At 41.3% G+C, this 16,934-nt stretch overlaps 1 protein-coding gene across 5 annotated transcripts in view; it reads left to right on the top strand.

Moving 5' to 3' along the window:
• Positions 1-463: 463 nt before the first annotated feature.
• trps1 (trichorhinophalangeal syndrome I) overlaps positions 464-16,934 on the top strand; it is a 170,029-nt gene continuing 153,558 nt past the window's right edge. Inside the window, exon 1 of one of the 5 annotated variants that reach the window (XM_080787927.1) lies at positions 464-928. The gene's annotated coding sequence lies outside the window, so the exon portion shown is untranslated. Of the gene's footprint in view, positions 929-1,612; positions 1,825-2,088; positions 2,201-5,086; positions 5,211-16,934 lie in introns of those variants that run through there. The other 4 variants (XM_080787926.1, XM_080787928.1, XM_080787929.1 and 1 more) reach the window with 4 other exon arrangements.

Raw genomic sequence — 16,934 nt, 5'->3', positions numbered from 1 at the left:
AAAATAATAATTTAACGAGGTAGTAATAAAACTAGATTAATGTATTCCCTTAACGGTAGCGTAAATCCAATAAGACTATGGATTGATTCATGGACTAAGGATACTGTACACTGTAACATAGCAAAGCTCTTTTTAAATCTTTGGGGGTCTCTCTCTGAACTATACGAGGGATCCTTAAATCATTAACATAGATTAACAAGATTACAATCAAAGATTAAATAATGAATGTAAGTGAACCAGATTAACGTGCACGCGTGCGTGTGTGTGTCTTTAAGAGTCAGTCTTCGGGGTGGCGCATTCTCCCCATCGAGGCATCTTGATATTAATAGCGCGGCTGTGTCTTCCTCCTGTGACGTCATGCCCACAGCTAGCCCAACAGACAGGAGGCAGACCAGACAGAAAGGTCCTGTCATAGCACTGAGCAAAGCGATAACGCTAAAACAGATACGCGGCAGCCGCTTTGCTTTGGTGTCATGTCACCACCACCACCAGGCAGCAAAAAAACAACAATAAAACAACGGCGACCACCACCACTGAACCGGCATTGATACCCAGTCCTCGTTTATAACGCCGAGGAATAGCGAGTAATATTTAGGGCCAAATAAAACACCCACTCACCCACACACACAACAACAGTCGGTACATGATTAGCCTAGTCTAGTTTGATGTGCAGCCGTGTGAAGCCTAATCTCCCCCCACCCCTCTCTCAGACAGACCAACAAAAAAAGACAGCCAAGAAACAGTCACCCCCGAGTCGACATCATCAACAAAAAACAAAAAAAGAGATCCCACAAAGAGACGAGCAAGCCAAGCCAAGCGAACCAGCCAGCCAGCCACCATCTTAACAGGCTGCTGAAAGAAACAGAGAGAGAGACCCACACACACACAGAGAGAAAAAGAAGGGCTATTGCTATTTTTGAGGCAACAGGTAAGCAGCGGCGACACAAGAAAGAAAGGCAGTGAGGGTGGGGGGAAACAAACAGGAATTGGCTGTAACACAACAGCCTGTGTAGAGACGACTGTAGTAGTTGGTGGTGGTGGTGGTGCAGTGACATTTCTGGAAGCGGGGGGCGAAAAAACGCGCTGGCGGCTCGATACGATCATGCGAGGCGAAGTTGCGCGAGTGCCGAAAACAGCAGACCTGCAAGCTCACAAGGCGTCGCGGTCGCGACGCCTTGTGAGCTTGCAGGTCTGCTGTTTTCGGCAAGCGACACTCGCCCGCGCGTGTGTGTAGTTTAGTCACAGAAACGCATGCTCTTCTCTTGTTAACTAAACGTGTTGGAGAATCACTTCATCTTTTTTTATTTTTTTTAAGAAAAGCAACTGCTGTTTGTCGGCGTTATATATTACCAAGGGAAAAAAGCAAGACGTCCTTCTCCTGTTTATCAGGACTGAAATAGTCCCATCTAGTAGTAGTAGTTTTTATTTATTATTATTATTTTACGAGCGAGCCGCTTTTGCGTCTTATGTAACTATAACGGCCCGAGAGAGGATAGCAAGCAAGCGGCGTGATAGGAAGTAAGGAAGGAAGGGAGGAAGGAAAGGCAGGGAAGGGGGGATTTACTGAATGAGAGAGAGAGAGAAGGAGGGAGTCAGGGGGAAGAGAGAGAGAGAGTAGCACCGCTTTGAATTCACATGGCATTAAGGTTTGGTTAGGTCATACAAACGCTACACAAATACAAATAGGGGGGATAGGAGGATACAGCTACTGGTGGGGGGGAAGAGAAGCGATAGCCTGGGCTGCTACTGCTTTGATTGTTAGAAATGCACCCGAATCACATCAGAGACGTGGAGTGATTGTCTACTATTACTGCTATACAGTAGGTTGGTGTTTTGTTCTCCCCATATACTTTTGATTTGTTATTATTTTTGTGTTAATTGATTTGGATTAGGATATTATTGTGGCTTTAATGCTGTGGATCGATTCAAAAATGTTGATCATTGCGTTTTGTTTGGAAGAAGGGGGGGGAAGACTAGGAGTTGTTGAATGTTTTGTCAGCAGCACGAGTGGGGTTTGTTTACGTTTTCCACTATTCATTGATTTCTTTATTTGTTTACTATTTTTTTGGTCTGCAACAGAAGTTGATACTCAAGTTCAGATTTCTTCTAGTTGCGAGAAGTGACGCACGAATTCAGGGAGAGCATAAGCAGCAGAGGAGAAAGAGGCTTGTTTGCTGACTAACTTTCTCCAAGAGTCAAAGTCAGTGTGGACACATCAAAAAGACGGATGCTTTCTTTTTGACGTGTTTTCTTTCAGTTCGGTTTGTTTTTAAACAGCGGATATCTGTCCTTTTTCACCTCTTCTTTTCATTGTTACGAAGTACGTATACGTATTAGTAGGCTATAATATAGTCAAGAAGAGACAGAGACAGACAGAGAGCCGCGTGGTGGATGTGAATAGTCGTAAAGGTCATAAAAAATAATCCCACAAGAAAGAAGGAGAACCCATTATCAGTTATTTATTCCGGTGCGGTGTTGTTGTTGAACTATTAATCACCCTGAGTTGCGTTTCTTCTCAACTTTGAAAAGTACCCCCCCCCCCTTTCCTCTTGTGTCCTAAGTAACTGTGATGTTGCTTTGAGATAAGGGAGCTTCGTAGGCATGACAACTCTGTGGGGACAGCAGAGTATGTGAGGCCAGTACAATGAGGCACACACACTGCGAGGAAGCTTTTCAAGATAGCCTCCACAGTTCACCAATTCTGGCCCTAAAAAAGAATTGACCATGGACCGACTTTCTACTTTAAACGCCAGAAAGTTTTAAAGAGATCTGTTGATGCACTTGTAAAAAAATAAATAAATACTTGAGTTAATTTTACTCTGAGGGTGTATACACATGTTCACATTTGCACGCTCCTTGAGTTGCGAATGGATGCGTACATTTGTAATTACATTATATTACTGTGTAGAAAGTATTTGACCTTAATCGCACACCTCTGACAAGCAGAAGGATTATTTTAAAACGTCACAACGTTGTTTTAAAGCTTTCCCCCCACAGTGTTTAATGTGTTTGGTTCTTTAGTTCTGAAAGTTGGAAATCTATTCTAGGCCTACCTCTGGCTTTGGAGGACTAGCCTATTTCAAAGCCCCCCTCCAAAGTCGAGCATAAATCGTGACAAACCTTTTAATGACCTTAATGCATGAGCCTTATTTGTTCTGAAAGTTAGAACCGTTTTGCAAGTTTAAAGCCTTTAAGTTTAATTTCCTTAACACCTGTTGCCTGCTTCGTATTACCAAAACATTTGTCTTCCTCAGAGTTGCATATGCCACGGCTTTACTATATTTTCTGACAGTTCAGAGGGTACGATAGAGATCCATAACGCCCTGTGTCATCAGCCATTCACAGTAGTAGAAGTAGTGAAAAGGTTTCTCACAAAGTTCTCATGTAGCATCTAATCTCTTTAATTCTCGTTATTTTTGTGTTTTATTTAAAGAAAAATAATACAAATTAACAGAATGAAACTTGAAGCTCCAAAGATTTGACATAGCCTATAGTTTTCTGTTAGATTTAGATGTAGCGCATAACACATCCATTGGACCCAGATGCCAATATGAATGCTTTCGTCCTAACTTTGAAAAACGGTAACATCAACATTTCAAAAGTGGATAGGCTGCACTGTCACATAATCTCTAAAATATCTTGTTTAGTAAGAAACAGTGATTTATTTATTTATTGAGGAGGGAGTGATTTTCCTCCAATTATTAGTTATTTTAAACCAAAAAATCTCCATGATTCTAAGCATTTTGTAACTGCGTGTTCCATGTCCACTGAAGTAAAATAGTATAAAGTTCTCTTTGGATCTTGTCAGCTGTTTTCTCACATATATATTTCTTCTTTACATCTGTTTCGCAAATTATGTCTTTCCAAACTTAAAAAAAAAAAAATCTTTCTGACCTTGGAGATATAGATTGATTTCATAGTGTTTACAGTGTACCCCAGAAGTATCCCGAGGTTCTGTCAGTCAGTCAGATTGCTTAGCCTTTTTTTCTTTCTTTTAAAGTCCTTAAGCGACATGTGGTATAATAAGTCTATATACGTATAGCATAAGCTTTTCATTCTGAGTGATGTTCTTCTAGGCATAGTGCATACAATTGTATTTTCTTTTATGACGTATCGCTAGTCTTCCAGTATAGAATAGACCCCTTAAAAATGTCTCCCTTCTTGTTATGTCTTACAGCCTTGCACGTCAATGTCAAACAGATCTGTCTACTAACCCCCACTAACATTTTATGCCCTCTCTCTACGTTGATCCCGTTTCTAATAACGCAGTATGTCTTTGTCGAAAGTTTTTTTTTATCCATAGAAGTACCTCAAAGTAACTATCTGTCTTGCTATACTATACGCTTTTCTAGCTGTTCCTTCTGTCTGAGATGCTGGCAATTATTATATATAACAGCCTTGTTCGTAGTCACTATTAAACGTCAAAACAGTTGACGACTTCCTAAAGAGAACTTCTACTTGTAAAACTCTGTCCTGCGTGTGTGTGCAGTGTGTGTGAGAGTATGTGAAGAGAGCACAAGGGCTTTTTTCCCCATGTGTGTGTATTGGGGAGAGAGTGCTGGGGCTTCCTCATATGGCTGCAATATGTGAAGTTTCTGTGGTGGAAACGGAGAGAGAGAAAGTTTAGAGTGAGAGAGAGAGACGAGACAGAGAGAGGCTCAGAGAGACCAAGAGAAAGGAAAGAGAGAGAGAGGACACATGTAGCGAGGGAAGTCAGAAATGTCCTGTTCAACTACTTGGAATGTATCTCTTATATTTTATTGATGGTTTGATGTTCTGTAAGACATTATGAGGAACAACTGTAGTGATTTTGTGGGCTGCCATACAGTTGTCTTGGGTAGTTTTAAAAGAGATACTATATACGTGGGGAGGGGTGGTGTCGGCGATGGACTTGATGGCACTTTAAAATTATTTAAAAAAATGCTGCACATCACAGGGCAATATTATTAGATTTTTTTTGTCTGAGATTCCCAGAATTTCAAAGTGTCATAGTAGAGCACAGCACTCTGAATGACGTGGGGCGTGGACGTTTTTATTCTTGTCTTACAGTTCCCTTCTGAAACCCTTTAGTGTACTTGTGGAGAGGGGGAAAATGAGTTATCGGGATACTGCAGATCTGTGAAAACAGCGGATACGATCAGGGCATGTACTATAGTGCCGCCTACTAGGACTCCATCAGAATTTACTGGAAAAGGAGGAGAGAAAATGAGGTATGGGTACAGACAGAAAAATCATTAAGAAAGGTTGCGTGCAATATAAACAATAGAAAGGCAAGTATTATCTGTTAAATGGGTCACTGGGAAGTTCGTGAGAACTAAATTCAACTAGTGAAGCCTCAATGGACAGAATCTTTATGTACTTTATGAAAGTTTAGAATGCAGGAGAATACTAATAAAAAACAAATTGATGCAGTACTTTTGCCATGCTTTATGCAGTCATTAATAATGTCCATGTCAGAGAAATATTACAGAACATATGACTGGCTTGATAGAAAGTTGTGAAAGTACTCTGTAAACGTTGTAAACATTTCTCGTGTATTTCATAATTCTTCCTATAATAAGGAGATGTTGTCCGTTCTCAAAACGCAATTGTACGATTGCTTTTTATTTTCCATTTCCATTTTCAACATGTGGGCGACACTCTTTTCCAGAGCGACGTGTAATGAGTGCAAAAAGTAAGTGCAGTGGTAACATTAAGCTGATCATGATTGCCAGAGCCGAAACACCTGTGACAACAGAGGGGGTGGTGGGCGGGGGGTAAAACTTATTCCTCTGTGAAACACTTTCCTATCCTGTGAAAATATATGCTTAACAATCAGCAAAGTGTGTTGCCTAATATTTATCACTATCTTTTATTTAACTTTTGTTGATGGGAGGGTTAGAACTCAGAAAAACCCTTCGAGGTAATGGGTGGAGGGTGAGAGCGAGTCTAGTCTTTGTGTTTGGTCTTCTGCCAAAATCCTTCATTAGTAAGTGGCATGTAATAATGTGCAATAATGTCTGCCTGCTGCCTGCTAACAAGGTGACTGTCACGACCGTCTCACTTTGTCTCAGATCAGTCGCTGCCTGGCTCGCCTCGGTCTTGTTGGGTTCAAGCACATCCTTGCTGTCAGGGGCTGCTCGCCGAGACAGCTCGGGTCTGGAGAAACGACACGAGCGTTCCCAACTATCCCGTTTCAACTTGTTAGAGTCAGTGGATCTCTGCCCTTATTTTATTGCTGGTTTTGTTTCACGAGACGTGGGTTAAGAGAGCAGTCGAGAATGATTGTGCCCTCAAGTGAATGTGTTTAAGCTACGGTAGAGTTTTGAGAAGAGGATTGACGTGGGTTAACTTTGCCTAATCGAGTGTGTTTGGGAGAGTGTGAAAAGATGAATTACTGTGGTGTCAGTTCATTTGCTCGTGCGTTATGATGAACCGGCCAAGAGGTTTTTGTGGGGGGAAAGCACATTGGCAGGTCTGATGAGACTTTAAGTTGTCGGTTAAAATCTGTATTGTAGCTCACGGACTCACTGCACACACACACACACACACACAGTCACACACACACACACACACACACACACTCACACTCACCCACACACCACTGACAAATTTTGTGGATGTGAAATAAATATTGTGAAATATGTTCCTAATTTGAAGCGTGGATGGCTTTATAACGTTAATTTATTTTGAGTCAAACTATTTCAGTCGGTTTAATATCATTTAGTAATGTGTTAATAAACAACTGTGGAATAAATTGGGCGGCTCTAGTTCGCTGATTGTTGGAAAAATATTCGGAGCGGGGTGCTTTTTTCTATGTCAATTCAAATGATTGTTTTTGCAAAACAATTTGAGGTGCTTTAAAGAAGTGTGGTTGTTGTGGCTTCAATGCATTGTGTTATGATGGCTCATGTTCAGTATGTGTGCTTTTCAAGTATTTCATTTAATTTAAGTCCATTTTTGTCAGAGTATCTCACCGGATCGACCCTATCGAGAAACACTGCTTGTCAAAAATGACATATTGTCATCTGAAAAACGTTGTCAAGCGCCACTTGTTTATTCCTGCTTTCACGGCATTGATGTGCACAGTGGACCTTTATCTACAGCATATGACATACAGTATGACTGCCTGGTATAATATACGGACATATAAATGCAAACATGTCTGTCTGTTCTTTTGTTTAATGCATTTTCATCACATCACATTCACACTACAAATTATCTGTACAGGCTGTTTAAAATAGATTGTCGGTAGATTTGTAGGCATTTACCAAATGCAGTATCTATAGTTATTGTTGATTTATCTAGCATCCATTAACAAGGGGAGTGTGTGGTATTATTTTTGCTAGCATTGGATGTCAGATGTCATGCTCTTTCGTCCCCTTAGTTGTCATTTTTATGGCTTTAGATTTATATATATTTTATGACAATCGTATATTTTCCAGTTTGTCAACGTTTGACACCCTCTCCTGTTTGAATAATGGAGATTCTGTTTATTTGTTAACTTTTGTTAACTTCCTCAATATTTCCAATAATCAGAGGAGGGATAACATCAAACAACGGCCATCCGAACCAGCCGTTCTCTGTCTGTGGTTCAGATAAAGGAAGCGGTCCATTTGTCACAGACAGTTTGTTAAAACAAATCTTAACAATCGTCCTGGCTCTTCTGTGCTTATATGTCTGTATGTAGCTCTTCCCGTATTCGCCGCCTTCATGTTCCGTCAGTGTTAGCTACACAAATATACTGGGAGCACAAATGTTTTTCTCTCTTATACTACTGTCTGGGCATGTTGTCTTGGCCCCTGCACTCCTTATTATTGGCTTGGCGCTACGTCGGTGATACAGGGATTTAAGCTCGCTCTACTCTCGCACTTATTACAAGTCACTCTGGATAAGATTGTCTGCTAAATGCCTGAAATGTCAGAGCCACTGTGGTTAGAAAAGCCTTGTTTAGACTTGAACCGGGTCTGTGATGTCTGACGGTGCTCCTTGGACTTCTAAATAAGTCATTGTATGCCCTTTTCTTTTAACCTGTTGCCTTTTTGGACAACCAGCACATGGGATCGGTTTAGCCTTAGGTGATTGCCCCCTCGACCCCTCCCAGGTTTTTTAGTAGTCTTCTGTCTGTACAGACTACTCCCTAAACATGGAAACTATTTTTACGACTTTGATCTAAGAGAGTAAATTATGTCCTTGTCATGTTATTGTGAAAAAGTGGCAGGAAAGATGAGGAAGAAGTCGTCTGTCAGAGAGTGTACAGTGAGTGACCAAAAGGATTGGAGAGAATGAGGATGACAGAAACTTTACCATTCTCCCCTTTGCTAGACCACATACTCACACAGTCTACTATTTTGCTGTGTGTGCTCATGCGTGCTGTGCGTGCACGAATACATTCGAGGACCCCATTTTTAGCTCCACAGGACCCTACAATGAGCCCAATGAGTCTTAGAAAAGTACACTGCAAAAGAGCATGACGATTTCATTCTTACACTCCTGGGTTAACACTCTTGAGTTTACTGTTCACTACTGCAGCCGAGGCCTTCCATGACTGCGGCTACTTAGCCGTGACAAGTAAGCTGCTGTATGCTGCCTAGCGGGCAGTCATTTTGAAATCTAGTATACCGTTAGGAGGATCATGCGTACCTGTATGTTTATCTGCATATCGTGAAACACAACTAGCAATGGATTTGTTCCGCAGCTGTGTTGAATTTTGAAAGATCAGTAAGGGGAGGATTGGGAAGGAACACATTTTCTTTCGCAAATAAACTGCAGTTTCTAAGTCATGCAAGAGCATTGTTTATTTTTTATTTTTATGGAATGTTTAGTTGATACACCGTTGTCCCCTTCTAGGCTTAGAAGTTGTCCATAATTGCTGTGGTTATGTGTACCATACGTAATGTTACATATTATATACACTTACTGCATTACTTACTTTTTTACAAGGCATGCATGTTGTTGATTTGCTCAGAGTCTTCCACTTCCACCTGATGAATTTAGCGCTTACATTTCACATAAAGCCAGGAAGGCTTTTCTTTTTGATAATAGCATCGGTTTCTCAAGGTTGAGTTGCGTTGTTGGGCCCTTGGAATTGACAGTGGAATTGACAATGCATTCTTAGATTAAAGAATATATCGTCTCTGTCGGGTGGAAACCTCATATGTCCAAAACGTAAACTTTTCAGGATTCAACTTTTAAAATAGCAAAAGTAGATGGAAAAAGATCGCTTTTCGCTGCTCTTTGAGCTTGCAGATTTCTGCCCGACACCAACGATATTTATTTTCTCTTTTCCAACTTTTCCTGATATGTTTTTCCGATATTCTAAAATGAGAGCTCTTGCCGAAAGGCTGGGAGGAAACAACATAGAAACCACAGTGTTACTGTTCATTTATCTATCTGTAAACTGGGACTTAACACGAACACACTCACTTTTACTGTGTGAATTATTAAAAAGCCAGGACCGGCCGGCCTGCACACAGGTGGCATTGACCGGGCTCCCTCCAACAGCAGCGTGTGTTCCCACCAGGCATTTCCCTGGAAGAATGAAACATTGTCTGCGAAAACCCCACAGGGAACCTTAATCAATCCAACGTGTACAAACAATTTTCACATGTTTTTTTTTTTTTTTTTTAATGCCGGTGTCGCAGATGCCCCGAATGTGGGGCCACCTGCCAAAACGAGCGGCGGTTGGGATGGTGGTGGTAGTAGTGGGGTGGGGTGGGGTGGGTGTGGGGTGTAGTGTGTTTATACTGTATTAACTCAACATTGTGAGTCTGTAGATAGGACGGTGACTCAACCCGGCGAGTGTCAGGTGAAATCGCAACAAACCTGAGGCCTAATTGTTGCTCTCCGGTTTCAGTTTGTCAGGGTTTTCCTGATATCAAAACGCACCCGCCTCAAGTGGATGTCAGCCACCCGAGGAAGTAACAAAGTTTGAAACATAATAGCCTATATTTCACCGTATCGTCCACATCCACACGAAGCATTCTAAACTAAAGTATCAGAACTGAAGTGGGGTTTCTTTTTTCGACAGAACACCCACGTATAGCCTTACCTTTTGTTCTCAAATGTTGCTGAAATATGGAGTAGCTTATCCTGTTGTGTGTTTGAAATCCAGAGTTGTGTTAAATCAGTGCGGTGGATTTCTCGCTGTGATGTCAGTCTAGTGCAGTGGTTCTCAGATGATGTGCAGAGGCCTTGGTATTTTGTGACAGCCACACATATTATTATTATGTCACTATATACAAAAAGGTTATGAATTATTGTTCAAACTACTATATCTGTACTTTGCGCACATTCATTTGTCTTTACAAATGCAAATAATACCCTAATAAAATATTTTAGCAAACGTATTTTGCTAAAAAACAAAAACAAAAAAAACAAACAATGACGTTAATTAAGTAATGAGCTTGCAAATGGGCTATTCTTGCTATGAATACAGGACAGGTGCAGTGCCTTTTTAGATTTAGTCTTGCCCATTGTTGTTGTGCCATGGGCAAAGAAATGATAATCTGAAAACGTACTGGTCTAGTGGAACTTTCCTCATTTCCACTTGAGTTTGGTCCAAATGTGAAGGCATGGCCAGTATGGATGTCGTTATGTTATAGTGTGGACGGTATATACGGCGGGGAACAGGAAGCCGTCATGACAATCTTGTGGTATTAGTTACATTTTATAGTTGTCCGTTGATCTATTCTCTGTCACGATGTATTTGAAGTACAGTATTGCTTTTTGTTTTTAACCCATTTCGGGCGGGAACCCCTTTTAGTGTTTTATGCATTCTGTTCTACTTTAGCGATTGAAAAAAAGCAGATCTACAACTGACCTGTAGGTCTTCTATGTAGGTCTTCTATGTAGGTCTTCTATGTAGGTCTCTGAAAATATATTCTTTCAGAGCGAACGTTTTTTACTGAAATCGTTGCTTCCGACGGCGTCCCTGGAACAACATATTTTCAGATGGGGGTCCGTGGCCAAATGCAGATAATTCTGGGGGTCCTTGACATGAAATATTGAGCACCACTGATATAGAAACATAGGTATTTCAGAAAATTGTCATGATTTAGAAGACATTTTCTTAATTTCGACGTCAGGCCTAAATGGGTTAACCCATTAAGACCTGAGGCCGATTCTACAAATGCCTTCTAAATCAGTACCTCAAAACGTTTTTGTGCCAAAGACCCCCAAATGGATATATATATATATTTGGCCACGGACTCCTCCATCTGAAATGTTTTGTGCCAGGGAACCCTAAAAGAAAACTTTTGTGTTAAACACACACACACACACATATATATATATATATATATATATATATATATATATATATATATATGTTTTATTTTATTTTATGTTGAATAGCCAACGCTAAAATCTGAAATAACTTTCCCGGTTTAAATGGTCCTGACTTATATAGTGTCTTTTTCCACAATGACAAACTGTACATGAGGTCCCAGTTAGCAGCGCGAGCTCACTTTGATGTGTGTCAACTCCTTGATAATCCCTGTAGCCTAACCCGGCTGTCACTTCTCAACCTCCTAACTGACTCTCTGCCGCTTTCTCAGTATTTAGGTCAAAGTCTGACATGACTTCAGTTTACGTCAAGTTACTAAAATCCGTGCTTTCCACATATCCATTTGAGACGCACGCCTACTAGGCCTTTACATTTGCCAGAGGCACTCTGTTTACGGTATTTAGTACCAGCTACTACACAGTAAACTCTCATTGTTAATTTAAGAGTGTACGCATGTAGCCAACATTTGTACACTGGCTGTCAGAGTCCAGTGAACACTCAGGATTTCTCAGTGTAGTGTTTCAGTATAGCGTGACAGTACAGTGTGGTGAGAGAGCCGAGCGATGAGGAGACTGCAGATGACGTGACATCATCGTGAACCAGATTCAAACCTGTGGCGTGTAACTTATTGCTGCACAATTAATCGAAGACACCTATGCGATCTCATTTCTAAATTTCATCAAGAATCGTGCAGCACTAGTTGGCTGTCCAATTCATTTGAGTTACACGTGTGTTTGTCTGTTTAAAGCCACAGTAGTTGGCTCCAGGTGCCACATTTCTTTTTTTAATGTTTTTTTTTGTGGCTTTCGCCTTTATTTTATATATTTTTATAGAGAGGCAGACAGTAGGCTGACAGGAAATGGGAGAGAGAGATGGGGGAGTGACATGCAGTAAGGGCCGTCTGGATCGGGAGTCGAACCCGCGGCACACTGCCAGACTCGGGCTACCGGCCAAGGTGCCTGGACCGCTGAGCCACGGCCCAGGCCCAGGTGCCACATTGTTAATGTAGCAATGTTCACTCAGCAACTACAGACTAAAGACAATACATATTTCATGGAAAAAATGAGAGTCGTGTGAGAATCGTAATCTCAATTCTTGTGGGGGAAAATCAAGATTCACACTTGAGCAAGAATCTTGCAGCACTTTCAAGTGTACCTTACTTTAGCAATCCATCCACTGGATGCAAATCCCTCAGGGTGTTATTCTCTATCGCACGGACACACACACACACACACACACACACACACACACACACACACACACACACATATACACACACACACAGTCATACTGAGGTGGAAAGTGTGACCGTAGCCTTAGTGGCCTGAATTAGATCGTAATTTATGTTATAAATGTGTTATTGTTCTCGCTGAAAAGGTTATGGATGACCGCTTTAATTAAGTCGAATGTGAAAATGTTAATGTTAATGGCCAAGCATAACATTCTGACAAGGAAAATAAGAGCAGGTCACTGCAAAGTATTAAAGTAGAGACAGCGAATGCTAGAAGATGAACTGAGCCTCTCTTGATACTTCTGTTTGTATCTGATCCAAGGACATAAGACGGAGACAGAGAGAGGTTAGACTTTTAGTTTGGATTGTTTGTGATCAATTAAAGGAGTGCATTTATATTTATACACCTTTTTTCATTTTTAAAAGTGTATCTAGGTATTTCTGGGGTTATGACTTATTTATGACTTTCTTTCTTTTTTTTCTTTCTTTCTTTCTTTGGTCTTCTTAACCACCCAATACTTTGTTGTCCAGTGTCCCCTCCCAGTGTCCCCTCCCAAGGGTCTATATACCCAGCCCCCTCCATCTTTCTGAACTTGTAGATCAGTTGTTTTCGCCAAACATTCGCTTGGGGACGCTAGGGTTCATGTGTAGCTTAGGTTAGATTATAACGAACACCCCTTCATTCTACTGTTGCCTCCAGTAGAATCCGTGGAAAATGTATCTTTTGAGAGTATCAAAATTGGCCCATAACCAAAGTGGGGTTCTGAAGAGTCATGATGAACTAATTCAATGAAAGTGACTTGACTCTGAAAGTGACAACCCCCCCCCCCCCCCCCCCAAAAAAAACCCAGATTGTTTTAATACACCTTTTGTTACTCCATTTGTTTTAGACAGTTTGCTTTATATGTTTCGCTCTCTACAGTCAGAAAACCTTTCTTATATAATGAGTGACAATCTCAGCTTTCAGTTATTATTCATCATAACAAAAGGCAAAACTAGATTCCAGATTGCTCTGCTGCACACCACCAACAACAATATCAGTAACTGAAGGATTTCTGCTAGCTTTCGTCTCCTAACGGATGATGAAATGCCTTTTGCTTTCAGTGACGGTGCATTCGTTCTCAATTTCTACTGAATGGCTGGAAATGACTGTCTTCTCGTTCTGTGAATAATCGTCTCCATAATTCTTCTTCTTCTGACAGTTGCTTATCCCAAGTTATCAGTGGCTCTTTGTTGCAGCAGATCTTATCCGGGTTCCAGCGTCTGCAGTTGGACGTGAAGCGTGCCGTGTGTACGTTACTTGGTTATGATGACAGAATGACTCATTGATAATTGTGGGTTTTTGTGTACGTGGGTGAGCTAAACGCCTGTTGTTTGCCAGTCGAAGCCAGATTGATCAGAACAGACACAGATCCACACAGTGACAAACGGGTCTCTTCTACGTTGTGAGCGTCTGTCTCTGATCACGTTATGTATGTCTCTTTCATGGAGTGAAACACAACTCAACATCAGAAGATGCCTTTTGAGGCAAGACTCTGTTTCTAACCGTAACACAATACAGTGTAGGCCATCGTATATGCCGCTGTGTAAAACCCACTTCCTAATGCTGTGTGGGTTAGGGTGTGTGTGTGTGTGTGTGTGCGTGTGTGTGCGCGCACATGCATAGGCTAAGGCTACGTACATGTATGAAATTCGAAGTACTTTGTTTCATTTCTGCAAGTGCACACATGAGTGCCATTGTGTCCATTTTTCCTTGTTATAACCGTATACCTGCTAGAGCGGCACTCGTTTTTTAGTGCTTTTAAATCCAAGCCATTAGCTCTCTCTCTCTTTCCCTCTCTCTCTCTCTCTCTCTCTCTCTCTCTCTCTCTCTCTCTCTCATGCACACATGTATTCGTGCACACACACCCATTAGTATTGTAGTCTGGGCCTGGGGTCTGGCCTAAACATCTGGTGACTGAGTAACTTTTCAAAGTAGTCTTTGTCTTCCCTCTTGAGTGTGTGTATGTATGTGCACATATGCACATGTGTCTGTCAGTGTGAGCGTTCCTCTTTGTGTGTGTGTGTGTGTGTGTGTGTGTGTGTGTGTGTGTGTGTGTAATGAGGGGCAGACGTTTTACGGCGTCCTGTCAAATTAAAACTATGATTTAAACGACTAACTTATATGTTCGCTTTTTTTTATTAAGTGAATGGCCAGTCTTGCAGCATTAAAAAAAAAGTATATGTGCCAATATACTATATGTGTGTGTTAAATAAAAGTGATTAAAATAAACATGTAGCCAGAAATATTTCAGTGTCCGTTGAGCAGTGAAGGGCCAGTTTAGACTGCATCACCCTTATAAGTTATGACGTTCCATATGCACTACAGAGGAAGGGGAGCGAGAGAAACCCAACTGTGTGCCACACTGTGCCATGCATTGAGCCGGACGACTTTGAATCTGGCTTCGTCTCAACCATCGAAAAAAAAATAATCGTTGCAGTAGTAATTGAAAAAAGATTCTGTTAGTTTTATCAGGACTTGCAGTGCTTTAAGAGGGCAGGCCTCTGGAGGCAGTTTTCGCTGTTGGTCTCCCAGCATCAATTAACAGCTTAAGCAAGAGAGTGAAACACCCAGGGATTCATCTCTCCCCTTTGCAATTAGCCCTGCTCAATCTGCACGTATAATAACCATGGAGCGTCTTACTGCTGGCTTGTGCAAGTCAAGAACTTGGTGCTTTGACCTGTACTGGCTGAGTTGTTTCTGTCACCCGTTGACTTCCTCTTTTGGCCTTGTTATCAACTGACCCTTTGCTTTTGATTGCTTGCGAAGCATGGTAATGCCATTTTCTTTTTGGTGTTGTTTTATATCCTGGCTCCAAGTCCAATGTAAATTTCCCTTGTGGGAGCATAAATACTTTTATTTGAATGGGGCTGTGGAAAACTATAGTATCAGGTGATGTGGTTGGGATAGACAGTTTAAAGCAGTGGTTTTTAACCAGTGGTCTGGGGACCACCAGTGACCCTTGAAGTGGTTCCAGGTGGTCCTCAGGTAAATGATGGAGAGTTGGTCACCAAATGGACCCTTATAGAACTCTTGAGAGCGTACAATGAACGAGAGTTGCATTATTGTTAAACATCTGCATTACTTTATTTACAAGAAGTCTACATATTAGAGAATGTAGAAGAATTGTTATTTTGATCAACGGCAACAACATATTCTTGAGGTTTGTGTCTGAGAGGCTAAATCTCATCAAATGGTGGCTCAAATGCCAAATAAAGAATGGGTCTTGGTATGAAAAGGGTTGATGAAAACCACTGGTTTAAAGGGGCCAGAAGGGTGTATGCTTTCTTTAAACCACTGGTTTAAAGGGGCCAGAAGGGTGTATGGTTTCTTTAAACCACTGGTTTAAAGGGGCCAGAAGGGTGTATGGTTTCTTTAAACCACTGGTTTAAAGGGGCCAGAAGGGTGTATGGTTTCTGTTCTGACTCTCTGACATCTTATATGTGTTAAATCTAACGCGCACTGTGATGCATATTACCAGTTTTGCGAAGTTGCTAATTGCTGAACATGCTTACATAGTACCAGGCAGGCACTAAGTTCAAGATGTCAGATTGGTTGAGCTATTTGTGATTGATATATTTCATGAGGAGATGGGATACATATAAATGGCTACATGCCATACAGGTAAAAAAATCAACCATGCACAAGTTCAGATGGCTTCAGCGTTCCTTCTGTGTCTTCCTAATCTATTAGTCCACAGTGCATTTCCTTGACTATTAACTTCTTGTCCTGCAGTGTCTGTGTGCATGTCCAGCCTGCAAAAGGACTTAAACACGAGCAGAATCTTTCTCCAGATAGTTATTCTCTGCAGGGAATTTCAGCCACCTGCTTCTCTCTCTTTTAATCTCTGTGTTTGTTTGTTGTACCTTTGGGTTTTGACTGCCACCCTGTAAAAAAAACACTGACATGAGTGACATTTGCACGCATCAGCACTTCTTCATAAAAGGAAGTCTTCCCTTGGCTTAGCAGCCACACAGCTGATGTTTGTCGACAGTCATATCTGAAGGCAGTGGTATCTAATCACATTCACATCAAAAGCAAACAAAAAAAAGTTTGTCACACAACAGCTTGCTGCCCCAACAATTCTGCTGTGCAAAAACACAAGGTAACAGCAGTGTTTCGACCGCGAGGTTGGTCTTTGTCATTTGACCTGGACTGGAGCAGTAAGCTGTTGAGCTGAAACTTACTTTGTCCTGCAGAGCGCCAAAAATGGATTTGCACGTTCTTTATATGATCTAATGTGTATCAAGACTGGATGACTAAGTGCATGCATGCAGGACAGGGTCTCAATTCCTCAATTCCAACCGACATAACGATATGACATGGAACCATTTCACTTGTCGGCATTCCAAGCTTTCGTCTTAAACCCTATATAGTATATACTTCGTTGACCGGAG

This window comes from Protomyctophum bolini, assembly GCF_963924005.1.
Source record: "Protomyctophum bolini genome assembly, chromosome: 17".
Lineage (NCBI taxonomy): Eukaryota > Metazoa > Chordata > Actinopteri > Myctophiformes > Myctophidae > Protomyctophum > Protomyctophum bolini.
The sequence above is the reverse complement of the archived record's forward strand: the minus strand, read 5'-3'. Positions and strand labels throughout refer to the sequence as shown.